The sequence below is a fragment of the Vulpes vulpes genome, chromosome 9, assembly GCF_048418805.1.
Source record: "Vulpes vulpes isolate BD-2025 chromosome 9, VulVul3, whole genome shotgun sequence".
NCBI lineage: Eukaryota > Metazoa > Chordata > Mammalia > Carnivora > Canidae > Vulpes > Vulpes vulpes.
This window is the reverse complement of record NC_132788.1, coordinates 82,254,263-82,270,765: the sequence shown is the minus strand read 5'-3', so window position 1 is coordinate 82,270,765 and position 16,503 is coordinate 82,254,263. Positions and strand designations below refer to the sequence as shown.

Genomic DNA, 16,503 nt, shown 5'->3' with positions numbered 1-16,503 from the left:
GTAGACTTAAATCATTTTAGGGGCTTATGCTTATACATCATGGTCTCAGGTCTCCGAATTTGTTGGACATTACAGGGAAGCCGACATGGTGCAGGTATTTGAAACATTGTCCTGCCTGTCCCAGGTACAATCTTCCCGTGTTCCTTTCATTGACTTGCTCTTTCACTAAATAATGCTACCTTTTCTCAGAAAGACTTAAAAAAGGCTTTTGTGTTCTCTAAGAGTAGAAATGAAATGGGTTTTCCCACCCTTTTTGATAAGCAGGTACTTTAAATAGCAGGGCTATTCTTGGCTTCGCATCTTGGCCAATTTCATGATAATTTTTTGAGCACTTGGGAGTCCACATGCTCAATGGCAACTTTTCAGTAAGAAGTTCAGAGACCAGTAACCAAAGATTCCAGATTTCATATTATAGGAGGTCAAGCAAGTTAGTAAGTATCTCATGGAAAGTTAGGTGCTATTCTCTTAGGCTAAGGAAGGGTGGCCTTTCCAGCCCGCTTGCTAATATGAATCTGTTAAGTCTGGTTTTTCAATCTTTAGGACCGCACAGTTTATATGGAAAGTTAGCAGAATCATTATCAACAACACAACTGGAATTGATAACAATTGTTAGAAAAACATAATTGCTAATATTGTCGTGATATCTGTATATGATAAAATATCAAGGAGGCTTTTATCACTGATAAAGATTAAAGTTTGTTTCAAGGGATGCCTGGGTGGTTCAGTGGTTGAGTGTCTGCCTTTGGCTCAGGGCGTGATTCTGGGGTCTAGATCAAGTCCCACATTGAGCTCCTTGCTGGAAGCCTGCTTCTCCCTCTGCCTATGTCTCCACCTCTCTCTCTCTGTGACTCTCATGAACAAATAAATAAAATCTTTAAAAAAAAAAAGTTTGTTTCAAAATAAATTAGAACTTTTATTTTTGAAATTTGGGCATAAGGTTCAGAAGGTATCATCTACTTTATGGTATATTATCACCCTCGGTTTGTGAAGAGGGTGTTTTATCACTTAGCTTGTTTTATCACTTCATTATTTTCTTCCTTCAGTCTGATATCATTCTTTTGTTCCCCAAAGATTCTCACTAACAATGTTTTTGACTCATCTGGGTGTTTTTGTGCTATAGAACTCATTCTATTATTATAGTTTTAATCAATGCCATCTTTAAAAGTCTCAACCCTTTTTATGTACGTCTTGTTCATTCGTTTTGATTGCTGTGTAGTATTCCATGAACCCATCCATCTGCTTCTACTGACCCATTCCCACAGGGAAGGACACCTTGGTTGTCTGTAACCTTCTGGTTTCATAACAGTGCTCTACCATGATCATCTTCATTCCCATTGCTTTGTGGATCTTGATTTATAAATCGCTGTGTACATATGTATGTATAGATGATTATATATGTGTGTATATGTTTGTACATTTGTGTATGAATCCTTTCATCCATCTATCCCTCCTTCCCTCCCTCCCTCCCTCCATCCATTTATTTAAAATGGGTTTCTTGAATTTTACAAATACAGTGAATTTGGTGATTGAGTTTCACCAAAATCTGTTCTATCACTTCCTAGAATGTACGATTCTACCTCACCAACGTTGGTATATGGGAATCTCATTGCCTGATATGCTCATCTTTGCTGATCCAGTGGGTATCAAATGGTAACTAAGTAATCCTTTTAATTTTGCCTTTTTGTTTATTGCTACTTAAGTTCAGCCTCATTTTATATATTTAATTATTAGAGTTTCCCCTTCTGGAAATTGCCTATTCAAATCAGTTTCTGTTTTGAAACTTGCATTTCTCTTGCCTTTCTTGTGGTGTTTCCTGCGTTCTCTGACGTTTGTGGGAGAAGTTTGCGTGAAGTAATTCTGCTGTACTTGGAGCAGACTCTGTGACTATGAGATGCTAGCTGAGGTTACTCCTTGCATGTCCTTTCACCCTTTACCAGCCTCAAGACTTGCTTGTCCCTCTACAGTTGTTTCTCACCTGCTCTTTCCACCTGTACTCCTGCCTCCTTGCAAAGCAATCCAACAAACTGGCTGTCAGGTCACTGCTTTGCTTCAGACCTTCAGTGGTTTCCCTTGGCTTTGAGGATCAATGTCTGAATCTGCTCAGTCTCCAGGCCTACCTGTGATTTAATCTTTGCCTCTGGTCCTCCCCTTGTGGTCTGTGTTCCAGCCACAGAAGGCTTCTTCACCTTCTAAGGCCTTCTCTGCCTCAGCCCAGGCTGTATCCTCGGCTTCCTTTTCCTGCCCTCTCTCTGCCTGGACCTTCCCACAGTATCTTCAGGAAAACCTCCCTGATCTTCTTCACCCTCAGTTAGGTCACTTTATGGCCTGGATTGCCGCCTCTACTTCCTTCTTTGAAATTCTTTCTCTACTTAACAATATTTGATTTTTTTGTTTGTTTTAAAAGCAAAAGGGAAAGGGCAGAAGCATTTCCCTACTCCATGAGGTCAGTACTTGCATCTCTATTTTTCTCTACTGTATTGCAAGCATCTAGCTTAGCACTTGATATATAGAAGCAGAATTAGGATTTGTTGACAGGAGGATAAAAGTGTATGTACATTAAATGCTAATGCTGTCACTTTGGTTTTGCATCTCATTTTTGCTAAACATTTGGATTGATTAGTCTATCTGGACCTACCTTTGATTCTACCTTTTACATTTAGTATATAAATGTATTTAATTGCATTTTTCTTGTTGACTGAAAGGATATATTTAAATACATTTCTCTCTGTTAACATTGTCTACAGTTTTATTTTTAATAGGGTTGTGTGAGCATGTTATTAGCTTAAATATCATTATATACTGAGCTGCTGTGTCATGGTTTGTATAATTATTCCCTTATTTTGAAGCATTAGGTTATTTTCAATTTCATTACCTTATAATGAAATATAATATTTCTTGGTATAAATTAATTTCTCTTTTTCCCCGAGTTATTTCTTTGGAATTACTAGTTTGGAGCGGCTCTTATTAAAGGCTGCTAGATTGTTTAGAAAGATTGAAGTTGGTTTCATTGCTAGGCGGTGTGTACCTGTTTATCTAGAGCTGCACCAAAATTGAGTTTTATAATTTCATTGTATTTTAGTAGGTCTGAAGTGTAACTTTAAAGTTGTTTCAATTTGCTTTCCTTTCTCTTCCAGTAAATCTGTGCATCTTTCACCACCATGATTTATGCCTTCAATTTCCTCTGCTTAAATTGTCAGAGTACATCTTTTGACATCCTACTAATGTAATCACATATTTTCTTTTTGTGAGTGAAGGAGCAAGTAGTCAGGGTCTTACCTTCCTGCTTACTATTTTTAGTTGTCTTTTTTGAACCTTACAGGATTTGCTTCTAAGAATATTCTTTGATACTCTGAAGAAAATATGCAACAAATTAGAGCGAGCTTTAGAACTACCCCTTCTTTAGAAGTTATTCCTATTTAAATGTTCTTTTGGCCCTTAAGTGGTGGGAAAACCAAGTCAAAGCATTAACACTTATTTTTGTGTGGGTGGGAAATATTCCACCAAAAAGATGGGCATGTATGTCATGGAGAGTGTATTTTCTGGGTTCCCTTTTAAATTTAAAAGTAATTTATGCATTTATATTCCATGGTGTCCCAGCATCATTTAGAATCAAGCCTTGCTCATTGAACTCCAACTGCAAAACTTCATTTAAGTTTGACTCAATTACCCTTTAATGTACCAAAAAAAAAAAAAAAGCCAAAGGAAAAAATCCATCAGAATTTGTCATTATGATTGATTCTTGTGCACAGAAGACTGGCAAATCTTTTCCAAAACTTTCATGACTTTTTTTTTTTTTGATCCTTTGCCTTTTTGTTTGATATGCTGGAATAATCTGCATAGTTTTGATATTTAATTCCCCTTATTCTTGTCAATTGGGAGCTTAGATTGGGAGGTTGGCATTTCTTTATTCTCTGTGCAGTTAGGGGTTTCTTCTAAAGCATTTAAATTATGCAGAGCCTAAAATTATTTCAAGAGTGGTTTGATAAGGGTAGTTTGGTTTATGGGGAGGAAAAGTAGTGCATGGACTCAAGTCAAGTCCTAGCTCAATGTTTAGATGTTATTTTTTCACTATTTAAAAATATTTCTTTTCCAATTTCTTTTCTCTTCACTGGTTTTTCTCATGCTGAAAATAGCATGTATTTTTTTTCATGGATAGGGCTGCAGTGGATAGCTGAGCAGGATGTTCACTCTGCAAGAGTGCTAGCCCAGAGCACATGGTGGCTGCATTCCAGAACTAGGGGTACCTTTTCCCAAATCACAAATACTCTCTATGTAGTGGTAGTCATATCTGCTGTTACATTTGCATTTTTCACCATGATGAATGTGTGAGCTTAGTAGTTGCTAAGAGTTCTCTAGGTTTTGTATTTCTATGTGGGTTTCTTTTCTTTTGTCTATTTATAATCTTGCTTTTCTGATCTTCAAGAAGGGATATCCAGTGTTGTGGGCCTTTTTTTCAATCTGTTTATAGCATATTCCTCAATAAATCAGCACCCTTAGCTAGATTAGCATTACTCTGTCCATTTAAGCTTAAATGAGTATACACCATTATGTTACTAACCTAAGGGAATACTCCCTAGTTTTTAGTTCTTTCTGGTGCTTTCTTCTCACCTGTGGGAATGTCTAGTTTTTCAAAGCCATGTAAGCTGAGAGGCATGCTCTTAGAGTTAAACAGAAGTTAACTAAAGAGTTTTCTTTTGTCTGTGTTATAACAAAAGAAGAGCTTTCCCCCTTTTTCAGCCTAATTGAGTTTATTTCACAGTGAAATCACAAAGGATCTGGTTTATTTCCCATCTGAATGGAAACTTTGGGTCATGAGTTCTTTTATTCTTCGGAGCACCCTTCCAGCATCTATCTTAAGTGGGAAAGAACTTTGGGCAGATGTTCCCATAATTGACGTCATGATCACAAATCAGATGAAAGTCATGATAAAGATTCCTTTGGCCTCTTGCATTTTTCCTGTGTTGGAAAGGATTCATTTCACTTGACATACCATTTCTTCCTTGTGTCTCCGTGTTGGCTCAAGACCCATGTTTACTGATGTTCTTGGGGGTGAGTTTCTAAGACCCAGTTTAAATCAATGCCCTCTTGGGAACTTTAGATTTCTGTTCTCCATTCATTTTCAAAGAAATGTGCTGGGTACTCTCAGCCATATTTGGCAATTCCTTGCTGTCTGGTAGTCATCACTGCCTATATGTCTCTTTCCTTCTATGAAAATGGCAGTCTAGGAGGGGGATATGTACCCATCCCATGGTTTTTCCTATTCCATGCTTAAGTATCTCAAAGTATTCTTCAAAAGTAAGTCAGAACTATCTTTGTGTTTATGGATAAAATTGGTAGTCTGAAATGACATTGGTTTTTCCTTTTTAGAGTGAAACCTCTGCCCATTTTCATTAGGTTAATTTGCTTCCTCAGTTATTACCAAGGAAATAAAAGATCGATTCTACAGAGTAGGCCTGATTCCCTGGGTATATAAGTTATAGAAAAAGAACTATTAAGGTATACATAAGGCTAAGACATCATTACCTCTCCTCTGAAGAGAACGAGGACATGGGTCAGGAAGAAGATAAGGGATGCATTTTGTTTCACCAAACACGACTGTATTGTTTGACTATTTTACAATGAGAATCTGTTACTTACAAAATAATTTAAGTGGACACGATTTTAAAAATTATTCAGTGTTTTCTGAGTATTTCAGGACATCTCTCACTTTTCTCCTCTTGGCTTGAGTATGGCAGTGGCAGGGGAGTGGAGCTAAAATCCTGATTAATGTGGAAGTATTCGTGTTTCTTTACCATTTTTAGCAAGAGATGGCTTCCAGTTGGAGGAAGGTGTTATTGTTCTGTAAATAGAGCTGCGAAATATATCTTACTTGTCATCATCTTACTATTCTTTGGCCTCGTGCTAGACATCACCATAAAGTCTGTAGATCCCTCTTCAGATGTTATCTGTTGAGCCTTTACTGAGTAAGACCATGTAGGACTTTATTTTTGATTTCTTAGAAGTTCAGGGAGTGTTTGTGTCTAATTGTTTTTTCAGGCAATCTATGTAAATGGAAATTAATTTTTCAGCCAGAGTGCTCCATCTTAAGAAGTATTATCCAGGTTTACTAAGCACCATGTTATCACTTGATTTAATGTCAAAAACCTGAACCTGAATCATTGAGGAAAGTCCAAATAGTAACACCAAATTTGAGACAGCTCAGGTTGCATTTAAAACTCCTAGCTGAACAGAACAAATAATTCCAGCCTGTTCTTGAATTAATGTGTCTGGGCCTGTATGACTTAGCACGTATGAGGGAAAAGTCACCAAGTAAACTATTCAACTGTTGTTAATTCTTATGAATAGAAAATATACTGAGCACTGTTAACTCAGATGTGAATATTATGGCCCTTTAACCCATCAGCCCAATGGAGTCCGTTGTATTTGACATGGGACATGGAAGAAATTTTATTTTACCCTTAGACAGGAAACTGAAGGAACATTCTCCTCTTCAGCCGTTAAAAGTTGGCTCTGCATTTTTCTTTGTTGGCTCTTGTAAATTGAGTTTTTTTCAGCATCCTATACTTATTTTTGGCTATATAAATACAGTTCAATTCAGAAATAGGGCAGTATTAAAAATTATTTCAGTCACCAGATTACCATAGTCATAAATGAATTTTGAAGATCCTAATTTTAGTGGTAGATGGCACCCAAGAGACCATGTTGTATCTGACCTCCTGGGGTTTTTTTCTATAATGATTTCTAGAGGTGAAGTAATGGCAGAGCAAGTCTCACTTTCAAATATGGTACTTTTTGGATAGCCCCGGTGGCTCAGTGGTTTAGCGCCGCCTTCGGCCCAGGGCATGATCCTGGAGACCCGTGATCGAGTCCCACGTCAGGCTCCCTGCGTGGAGCCTGCTTCTCCCTTTGCCTGTGTCTCTGCCTTTCTCTCTCTGTGTCTCTCATGAATAAATAAATAAAATCTTTTTTAAAAAATAGGGTACTTTTTTATATCTAATATGAAAATAGTGATAATTTAGGTTTAAGATGGGACTCCATAGATGCTTGTTTACTTTTTCTCTTTAAATTTGTTCTGGAAGAAAATGAATAAGTATACATTATTGTTATTTTATACGCACACACACATATTTTAATCATTATATGTTTTTAATTACTTAACTTGTATTGGCCTCCATACATTAAAATTCCTATGTGTATTTAACTCTCATACCAGTCATATGACAATTAGGTACTGTTATCGTGCTCATTTTTAAAATGAAGAAACTGAGGTTTAAGAACATTACATGACCTGCCTTGAGGTCATTTAACTGGTGGTATGTGGTAGATCCATTTCCATTCCAGATCTCAAGCTTTTAATCACTGTTTATAAAATTCTAGCCAGTGCCTTTATAAGTTTAAACATTATAACATTCTAAAAGTGTCAAAATAATGGAACCACAGCAATGGTGAATGATGCCCATTCTTGTAGATAATTTTTTTTTCTGTGTTCTGAGCTGTTCTCCTATTAAGCCTTCGACCTATCTTCATCCCAGTGACGCTGAAGCTGGAATCCTACAGAATCAGCTGTACTGGCTGATGGCAGATGCATTTTGGGTCAAGGTGGCAGCCAATGCTTTTTGTGTCCCCCCGCAGCTGTTGAGACAATATGAATCTGTGCGGTGGAGGTCTGCCAAGTTAGACTCGCAGCTCCTCATTATGCTTCGGGAACTCACACTTTCCACAAACCTCCTGCCCTGCAGCGGCTCACATCAGTGCATTGCTATGTCAGGCTGAATAATTCGCAGCATTTAGCACTTAAATTGGCTCATTGCAGACAATCCAATTAGAATAAAGTCTATTATCGTTTTGGTACCTTGGAATGAAATGGAGTGTTTAAGCGATGAACATGCCACGTTGCTGGCAGTTGCTCCATGTCTAACTCATCGTCTTGCAGGTCCTTAGTGTCTTGCTAAAACAACGCCCTGCCTTGGTGTGAGCCATGTATATGGTTTGTTAACACACCTGTCTTATGCAAGTTTTCTTTTGATATGTCAGTATTAGGAGACTCCTTAGAGCTCAACAAACACCTCTTAAAATCTTAGTTACATGTCCTGCCAACAAGGAACATTGAGTTAAGGTTGCTTTTCAGACTGAAGTGAAGAACCTAAACAGACCTTGATGAATGAGGTGGTAATATCCTGCAAGGAACAGACCATGCAGCTTAGAAATCAGTAAAATGGAAGTTTGCAGCAGGAAGGAGTTTATGGAATTCTTGCTTCCCCCTCTGCTCCCATAACTTGGCCAGTAATAAGTGAGAGAAGGGGGAGGAAAGGGGTCAAGGCAGCATGGTAGAAATCATCCAAGAAAGAAGCTGAACAAAAAGTCCCTGCATTGAGTCCAGGATGGAGGATGGTTTCTAGATGTGGTGTGGTGGGTTTGTGAGTAATAATTTTGATGTGAGTGTGAAAGAGGGATGTTTTGGGGAGACTAACTCAGAAAGAAACAGTCAGTTGTTCCTTACTGGTGTATTAAGGACATAGATACATTTGGGCTGGTCAGGTTTATAAATTAGGGGGAAAACTGTGTTCAATGGGTATTTATTTATTTATTTTAATTACTTTAAGATGCATCATGCTGTTCTGAAAATAGCACTGCATTCCACACCTGAATTTGATATTCAGCTGCATCATTTTCTAGTTGTATGACGCATCAACTAGAGATACACCAATTTATTTTTTTTCAAGCTTCATCTATAAATGAATGGAACGTCCCCTGGACAAGTAGTAGTGAGGGTAGGAGGTAGTATGTAAATATCACCTGCATTTAGTAAAATCTGTAAATGTTGACTGTTTATTTCAGTTATGTGCACAGAAATCACATGGCTAAAGAAGGTGCTTGGAACAGCTTCCTCTGCCCCTTTAAGGTTTTGAAAGGATCGTATTTGAAAGGATCATGAATGGATTGGGGGCCAGGGGCTGGAAATGCCCTTGCCATGCCCTGAATATGGTGGTGATGTAAACCATGTCCCTCTACCTCTCCTTCCTTTTTTGTCTACCATACGTTTTATATAGCCAGCCAACTGATCCTCATTGATTTCTTTTACACTGTGAGTCAAAAAGGCTACCTCATTTCCTGGGGAAAGAGTGGTTCTGTAAATATCCTTTTATCCGTCTGTAAATGCTATTAATGACTTCTTGAGATTTCTGTGGTTTTAAGAATTGAACCAGGGAATCTCTGCAGTCTGCTCCCACAGGGTAGGAGGTGAGTTGGTTTTTAACTTGGTTCCCAGTGGAGGAAATGCTCCCAAAGGTCAGGATTGCTGCTTGTAATGCTTGTGATGGCCTGCATGCGAAGTTCCATGCCTGATCTAGACTCAGTGGTGTCCTCAGTGAGCACAGCTTTCCAGCTGCAAAGGGAGCATTGCATGTTGCTTTTCCGTGGAGTCTAGCCATCAGATAATTGCTTGTCTCCTGCTCCATTCCAAGTGCTGTGTGGAGGGCTGGTGACGCAAATGTGGTTGATCGTGTATGGTGGAACGGGGGGTGGTTTCGGCCTCTCCAAAATTAAGAATGTGACATTAGTAGCAGAATATCTAGACAATGGTCTAAGGGTTGCTCTCTGTTTATGTTGCAACAAATAGAAAGCAAATAAAAAGCCAGACAATATCCAGATTCATTTGTTGATAGACCTAGTTGTCCACTAACCTACAATCAAATTAATTAAACAAGGAGGCTGTTAGGCTCAGGTGGCTCTAATCTCATGGCAGCCTACATCACAAACCGTATCTTAAGCCGGTAAATGCCTCAAGGTGAAATTGACACCAGAGGACAACCAATCATAAGCAGCCGACAAAGCTGTAAGCCGTGGCTAATCAATAATTTCCTAACTACTTCCTCCTTTTCTCTCTCTCCCGGGTCACTTTCCCCAACACCTGTTAATGGATTGCTCCTAACCACTTCTGGTTTTGTGTGTTCCCATTTGAATGAACTTTTGCTCAAATACACTCTTAACATTTGTCATATGCCTCAGTTGGTATTTGTACAAGCTGCTCTCCACGTGGTTTATGAAATCAGCATTTTTAAAGCAAAAGTGCTTCAGAAGATGGATGAAAAGTTGTTACCCATGCTTCCCTTCACCCATCCGTCTTTCCTTCAGCAGTCTGTCATTGGCACAGGGGCGCAGTCGTCTTCCTGGGGCCTGCCTTATAAGTAATCACCAATAGTTGCTGTCTATTAATCCTATTAGTTACCCCTGAGGAGATGAAAAAAATTTGTCACATGGTGATACACTGGCATCCCAGGCACCAGTTAGGACATTCTCTTGAGTCTTGCCAAGGACAGGATGTGCTGTTAGTGTGGAACTCAGCTGTGTTCCAGCCATAGGTAGTCTCCCTTGATGACGAGATGAGTATGTGTCTCCCCGCCCCCCACCCCATGAGGAGATAATGACACGTGCCTGGATACGTCCACACATCTCAGTTCTAGAACATCTCCCTCTTGTCAGATGTACTTTCCACAATATTTCCAACACTGTGCCTATGGGAGGCCATGTCTGGAGATGCTCTGCATCTTTCATCATATACTCCTGTTGTGTGTGTGTGTGTGTGTGTGTATGTGTGTGTGTGTGTATGAGAGAGAGAGAGAGAGAGAGAGATTGATTGTTGCAGGATCCAAGGAGAGGCTTCCTTTCGAACAGGTTCAGGGGCTTGCACTTCCATCTGGAACATGCATCCCTCTCCTCCGTCCACCTCTGCCTCCACCACCAACTCATGTAATTTGCTCCTTCACTCCATTCTGGTCGCTCTTCCAACTTTACCTTCCCAGGGGGACCTACAAATAAGCCTCTGTGACACAGAAACTCTGTCACATACTATTCCTTTCTCCCAGCTTCCTTTAATTTTCTTCAGAAAAATAATCCTGCCCGCCATTGTTTTCAGATTCCTCCATTAGAACTTAACCCTTTGAACCCTGTTGTTTTCTTAGTACTAGAGCTTAATAAGAACTAATGAAAATCTATTAAGTTCACTAATGCTTACATATCATGTCAGTCTTTTTTCATTAATTTGAGCCCTTTAAACTATTTGTCTCTTTCCCCAATCATCACACAACTAACCTCTGTCTTACAGGTTTGCAGCTGGAGGCCCTGGATTTGTAATAGTGCAAAGAGTAGACTTAAAGATAAATGATATGTGCTGTTCTCACGTATTTTTTATGTGCTGAGTGAAGTCAAGTGTTTTCCCAAAAGGAGAGACCTCATACTGTAACTGTCTGTTTCTTATTCATGTTTCCTTGAGGAGGAATATATAGACACAGCCTGCAATAGATTGGTAATGATCTGCTTATATACTACTTGCACTATCTTTTTCAGGAACAAGCAAATACTATAGGATGGGGAGGGGGTTCCCATATAGAAAACAAGGGATTTGATGTCAAAATAGTGTATAAGGAGTGGTGCCTGGCTGGCTCGGTAGGTAGAGCATGCGCCTCTTGATCTCAGGGTCCTGAGTTCAAGCCCCCTGTTGGTTTAGAGATTACTTAAAAAAATGTGGGGAGATGCAATTAAATTTTTTAAAAGGGTAAAGTTGTTAGATAATATATTTGGATGATTTTCTATATTTTTCCTTTAAAAATGAAACCACAACAAGAATATCTTACCGTCTAATTAAGTTTTCATCTGACAAATGCATAAGAGAGGAATGAGTATTATACCTATTTTACCGATTAGAACCTGAAGCTTAGAAAGGTAAGATGAAGAGCACTTGGGTGGCTCAGTTGTTTGAGCATCCAATTCTTGATTTCAACTCAGGTCATGTTCTCAGGGTCCTGAGTTCAAACACCATGTTGGGCCCCACGCTCAGCAGGGAGCCCGCTTGAGACTTTTTCCCTCTGCCTCTGCCCGTGCATGCATGCTTGCAAGGTTTTTCTCTCTTTCTAAAATAAATAGATAAATCCTAATAAAAAAGGTAAAATGGTCCATGTAAGTCTCTAAACAGGAATTCCAGCCACGTTCAAATTCCATGATGTATGTTTTTTGTTTCATCATTGTGTTATGCAATGAAATAGCATGGAGGGGATGTATGGACTGCTAGTATTATCAAGGAAACTCTTCATCTTTGAAAATAACTAGTAAGCATCTATTTCCATCATACTGTTTTGCTCCAAGACAGTTTTGTGAAATGTTTCGAGGTCTCTTTAAGATATCCTGTAGTAGCTCTTATACTGCAGGAAGTTAGGGCTTTTATCATCCTTGGATCTTCTTTCTCCTTTACTTCCTTTATTCAAAATTTATGCTTCCTATTGGGCTTACAAAAGGCTGCTGCTTCTGTGTGTTCTCTCTGCTGTGGACTCAAGTTGGCTGGAAAACGGGATGTCCACTGCACATTTGCACAGGATCTGGGGTTCACACAGATTCTGACCTGGATTTCCAGGTCTTGCGGTCTACTGCTTCTGGATAAGGCGAGTCCAGATTTGGAAACTCCATTCTGTCCTGCCTGTAAGTAGCCTATGAGGAAGGAAATGGAGTTTGTAAAGGACAAAGAGCAGGTTATTGTTCTTAATAGGAGGTGACAGGAAGAACTGTGATTTTTAGCATATTCTAAGTAACTTACATTGAAGAGACAGAGAAGGGGATGAAACTTCAAAACATCTTGATTAAAAAGTATGGGCTTAGGAATGCCTGGGTGGCTCAGTGGTTGAGTGTCTGCCTTTGGCTCAGGTCATGATTCTGGGGCCTGGGATCGAGTCCCACATCAGGCTCCCCTGCAGTGAGCCTGCTTCTCCCTCTGCCTATATCTCTGCCTCTGTCTCTGTACCTCTCATGAATAAATAAATAAAATATTTTTTTTAAGTATGGGCTTAATTATAATTTGGATAACTTGTTGAGTGTCTCCTCTAAGCCTGGTATGTGCTAAAAAGCAGCATCTGGCAATAAACAAGATGGCTTAAGGAGTTTACTGTCCAACAGGGAAGACAGCTATTGAAGAAGTAATTACTAGTTTTGGAAGTGATGTCAAGGTGAAGTGGAGGATGAATAAAGGATATGGATAGATACTTTAATGATCTAGGCCAAGGGTCAGCAAAGTTCTTCTGAGAATGACCAGACAGTAAATATTTTAGGCTTCAGGAGCCAGGTCTCTGCTGCAAATACTCATCTTTGCTATGTTAGGACAAAAGCAACCATAAACAGTCAGTGAACAAATGGATGTGGCTATGTCTGTCTGGTATAACTTTATTTACGAAAACAGATAGTGGTTTGGAGTTGGCCTGTGGGTCATAGCTTCATGACCCCTGATTTCGGCTTTTTCTACTTTAATTTCATTGCTGTCGGCAGTACTTCAGCCTTGTCGTTCTTACTCTATGATTTCAACATGGCTCCTTTAGCCTCGTAGCAGAGGCTATGGCAGAGGCCAATGAAGGAGTTAAGGGAGGAAAGAAAACAACTTTTTCATCATAGGAAGTTTAGCTGACATCCCCTTTCAAGCCATTGGCCAATGTTGGATCACCGTCCCAACCCTATGCCAGGATCTAGTAGGATCTCAGATTCCTATTGTTGTCTGGCTGGAGCATGACCCACCATTCCTTGGGTTGAGTTGGCTGCTGTTCCAGTAAAATCAGGTTTCTTGGAGTGAGAAGAGAGGGGAAGGCAGATCGCGAGGTAGCCCACAGTGTTTCCATAGGAACCGAACTGGTTGCTCTCAGCTTGATCCTCTGACCAGGGACATTGCATCACCTGAAAGCTTTTTGAACTGCACAACGTCATACCTTACCCAGAACTACTGAATCAGAACCAAAACTGCATTTTAATAGGATCCTCAGGTGATCTGCAGAAACATTAAAATTTTAGAAGTGGTGGTCTAAAGGGCCATCCTAAGGATGGTTAACCTGAGATTGGAGAAAGAGTATAATGAATGGTTGCTAGCGCCCCCTTGACTTCTGTTCATATAATGCCATTTTAATTGCAGTTTGTAGTGATATTTCACATTTAAAATCTTAGTACAATTTATGGTTTTGATTGTTCAAAGTGAACCACAGTTATAGAGAGGACCCATCTCATCTCATGCCCTTTTTTTCCCCTCAGCAATCCTGTGTTCATCGTATTAGGAGATTGAAACAAAAGAAAACAAAACACAAAGTCTGAGGGAGTAAAGTCTATTGAACATCATTCTTTTGGGACGCCTGGGTGGCTTCGCTGATTGGGTGTCTGACTTGTGATTTCAGCTCAAGTTATGATTTCATGGGTCATGGAATCCAGCCCTGAGTGGGGCTCCCTGCTGAGCAGAGAGTAGGTTTGGGATTATCTCTTTCCCTCTTCCTCTCTATCCCTCCGGACACTCACGTGCTCTCTCTCTCTCAAATAAATAAATCTTTTTATAAAAAAAAAAAAGTTGGTCTTTCTTACCCATACTATAGTATGTATAGGTGATATGGCATTTTCTTGTCTTTATTTTGCATATAATTCTCCATCATTCATTATGGGCAACTGCATGAGTGCATATGACTGTCAAGTGTCTGGATTCTATTTTTGACTACAGGAAACTCCGGAGTTAAGCAACCAAATTCCATTTCAGAATTCTGTTTCTATTTTTTGTTCTTGTTCATTTGATCTTTTCCATTGGTAGGCACATTAGCTTCCAAAGCATGAAGAATGTTTTTCTTCCAGCTGTATTCTGCTCAGAGTGCTGAGGGCTTCCCCAGGAAATAAAAGCCTGACTAAATGGAAATGTGACTGGCCTCATGGTACATCTTTAGGTCCCAGCCAACAGGTCTTTGCCTGCGGTCATCTTTGTAAGACTTGCAGCGCATTCTAAGGCAGAGCTCTCAACTGTCCCTTGGAATTTCATTAACTGGTGTGCTGTTGGGAGCTAAATATGGGGAGAGGCCTATTGAAGACTGTTCCTGCCAGCTGGGCAGGTCTCCCACTTGGCTGTTTGGAGGATAGTTATATCCTGTACTGTTGAAACAGAATGAACTTGGCCACGAGTGTCGGCCAGAAGCCCTCTATCCCATTTATGCGGCCATGCTGGCTGGGTTCTGAGAAGTGCATGATTTCATTTGGGAACTCACTGTGGTTTGCTGCTAACCATCTGAGTCTGCAAAATGATGCCTTTTAAGCATGACCAGGACAAAGTAACCCTGGGGCTATATTTGGTGTGGTTTGTCTGTAAGGTTTAAAGGCTCACTATAGGATTTACTTGCTTTATAAAATTGAGGCCTCCTTTAAAGTTGTGTCATTCTATGGTTTATAAATCGGATTATCTTTCTGTTGTAGTGGTGGTAGCTTAATATTTAATAGAAACTGAGATAAGATTCTTCTGTAAAGATTTCATAAGTGTTTGTTTGGAAAAGTTGTTCATTTTCCCTCTCTCCAGGTGAAGTATACTTTACTCAAAGAGGGATGCCGAATGGGTGTTGGGAAAGGGCTGGTCATGTAGCCATCTGTATATAACTTGGGTGTGTTGTCTGTGTTGGCCACCCATCTGAATGTGAAGGAGAGTTTTCCATGAAGGTATGGAGGAAGACAAATTAGCCATTTGATAGATGACCCACAGTGCCATCCTTTTCCTGCTATAAGGAACATGGAGTGAGAGGTTAAGTGACTGACATACAGTCATGTCATTTATCAGCAGGAGGAGGAAGCAGGGCTGCCTGGCCTTTGGAGCTTGCTCTGATAGCTCACACCTAATTGTTTGAGTCATCCCCCGGTGGTTCTCTTTCTCCCTTCTCTGGGCCTGTGAACATGCCCTGGACACCTGGGAAGTATGACAACACGGGATACCTAGTTATACCTCCTGAAGAAGGCAGCTTCCCCACAGGAGCTTGTGAAACACTGAGGCAATGTGAATGTGTTTGTCAGCCACAAAGAATGTGACCATTTTTCACCTCAATTGAATGGAGACTGAAACCCAATCACATTGTCCAAATCACACTTGTTCTTTTGTTTCCATGTCCATTTTGTATCCCTTAATTTTCGGGGGGAAGATTAAATTACATGAATTTACTGAAATAGAAAACATAGTAATTGTCAGACTGCCCATAGAGGGATTTACTTACCTTTCATGGATGGGACCAACATTTCCTAGAATAAGTTGCTGAAGTTTATGAGCTTTTAAATGATAGAATGTTGTTTGGGGGTCTCCGTAAAACTAAAGCTTTTCTACCCTTGTGATAATGTGACTTGGAAAGACCATGACACTGGTGGCTTAATTTTTCTTTTTTCATTTTACTTTTAACTTCTGTTTAAAAAGTTTTAGATTTATTTTCAAAATTGCGGAGATGTTGGCAATAAAGAGGCTGAAAACGTCTTACCTCTTTTCGGGTTTGATAGGTTTATGTAAAGGTATCAACTATATTGTGACAGTCTCTAGATGTCATAAAATGTCATTTCCCTATCAAACTGAGATTGGAGTAGAACAGTGGTTCTCAACTAAAGGTGATTTTCGTTCACCTCCTTCCCCCCAGTAGGGGGTGACATTTGGCAATGTGTGGAGACATTTGTGGTTGTCACAACAGGGAAGGATGTCGCTGC

General features: G+C 39.8%; 1 protein-coding gene across 5 annotated transcripts in view; it reads left to right on the top strand.

The window, feature by feature from the left end:
* The window catches only part of PTPRG (protein tyrosine phosphatase receptor type G), a 701,447-nt gene that overhangs the window by 325,786 nt on the left and 359,158 nt on the right, over positions 1-16,503 (top strand). The window lies entirely within an intron of this gene.